Source organism: Dioscorea cayenensis, chromosome 20 (genome assembly GCF_009730915.1).
Source record: "Dioscorea cayenensis subsp. rotundata cultivar TDr96_F1 chromosome 20, TDr96_F1_v2_PseudoChromosome.rev07_lg8_w22 25.fasta, whole genome shotgun sequence".
NCBI classification, from domain to species: Eukaryota; Viridiplantae; Streptophyta; class Magnoliopsida; order Dioscoreales; family Dioscoreaceae; genus Dioscorea; species Dioscorea cayenensis.
The window spans coordinates 8,118,149-8,120,126 of NC_052490.1; the positions used below are offsets into that span (position 1 = coordinate 8,118,149).

General features: G+C 43.5%; 1 non-coding gene across 1 annotated transcript; it reads left to right on the forward strand.

The window, feature by feature from the left end:
- The first annotated feature begins 495 nt into the window (after positions 1 to 495).
- On the forward strand, positions 496 to 602 carry LOC120252003. Its single transcript, XR_005533558.1, has one exon. It is a non-coding gene; the product is annotated as a small nucleolar RNA R71 (small nucleolar RNA).
- The last annotated feature ends 1,376 nt before the right edge of the window (positions 603 to 1,978 follow it).

Genomic DNA, 1,978 nt, shown 5'->3' on the forward strand with positions numbered 1-1,978 from the left:
AAACCCAGTGGCCCCATGGCCTTTTGTGGACCCTGATTACTCCATGAGAAATTGGGATGATTCTTCCAACCAGAATTGTAGATATTGCTATATGGGTTTCCTTGAGGTCTCATGCTAATACCTACAAAATCAACGTTCTCCACTGAAGAAACATCACCGATAGATATCGGGCAATCGGAGGGAGTATGACCTACACCACACCCGTTGCAATTAGTCACGGCTGCCTCTCTATTTGAAGTTAGAAGATCTAACTTCTTACTCAAACTCTCCACTTGAGCCACCAATGAATTTACCGCATCTATTTCATGGAGACCGGCCACTTTTTTCTTCTCCCTAGCTTTCCATTGGTAGCTGTTTAACCCCATTTCTTTAATTAACTGCCGAGCCTCATCGGGGGTCTAGCTACCTAAGGTACCTCCTCCTGCCGCATCCAAGAGTTGCCTTGTACTCGGGTTCAAACCATTATAAAAGGTTTGAATAATCATCCACTCCGGGAATCCATGTTGCGGGCACTTTCTCAGGAGCTCCTTGAACCTTTCCCATGTCTCAAATAGAGACTCCAATTGCAACTGAACAAAGGATGAAATCTCATTCCTAAGCTTTGCAGATTTTCTGGGAGGAAAATAACGGGCAAGAAAAGCTTCTACCATCTCCTCCCATGTGCTAATCGATGCTCTAGGTAATAAGTGTAGCCACTACTTCGCTCTCCCCTTTAGGGAAAATGGGAAGGCTCTCAACTTGATGGCATCATCTGTCACTCCATTTATCTTCAGCATATCACACACCTCGAGAAAACTCTCTATATGACCGTTTGGATCCTCATCGGCCAAACCTTTACTGTACGGATGTTGCAACATGTGGATGAATGCCGGCTTCAACTCAAAGTTCTGAGCTGTAATCGGGGGACGCACAATACTCGATTGTGTCCCCAACACTGAAGGTCTGGCATAATCGGATAATGTTCGCTGTTGCTCATTCTGTTCTACCATGTTTTCAGATCCTTCCACTTTCAAATCAGCTAAATTAGACTGTTCTTGTACAGGCTCTTTCCCTTTTTTTCTAAGTGTATGTTCAAGCTCAGGATCTCCTTCAACCAATATTGATGGATTCCCTCGGGTCACAACCGGGAGCTATACCGAAAAAGAAAGAAAAAAAGAATCAGAACGATGATAGAATAAGAATATAGGAAATGGAATGTATGGTGAAATAGTTAAGAAAACAAAGTGCAAAGTATCTCTAAACGCCTACTCCCCGGCAACGGCACCAAAAACTAGACAAGGTCCCCTTGGTTTATAGACCTCGCACTCGCATAGAGTTACAATGAGCTCTAGGGATTCCAAGTGATAAATCTCTTCCTAATTATAGACCTAACCCTTTGGTCCAGGTGGAAGGTCCCTAACAACGATTAAGCCTTAGATACTAAGATCACCTCAACGCTTCACTCCGTTGCAAGCGCAACTAAGCCCCAGTGGATGTTCATCGCTTAGACCATTCACTCTATTATGGCCACAAAAAACTCAAGGAACGGACGTAGAATTTATCATGTCAGAGGGGAAAATGGACGCTCCTGTACCTCTCGACTCACCCTCTCAACCCTCTCCAACCTAGCTTTGTCTAACGCTCGTGGTGTGTCACAAACTCAAAAGGTTACCAACAAGAACTCTCAACCCTAGTGTCATCTAGGGAAATGTCCATACAAACAAGCATTCAAGGTCGAACTCACAACAAACATCAATTAATTGAAAGCATAATAAAGAGATTCAATGAAACAAATACATCCTAGGGTTCACAAATACCCAAGTACCCATTAGGGGTTTAGCTCTCCAAGAAATTAAGTACAATCAAAGAAATAGAATGTAAAAGCAATGAATCCATATAAAAACCCCTCGAATGTCGTGTCGATGGTCTTGTGGAAAGTCCTCTACTCATCGCAAGTGATCATTTGTCCGGCCTAGGATACACCTCGCCGGATCGGTAC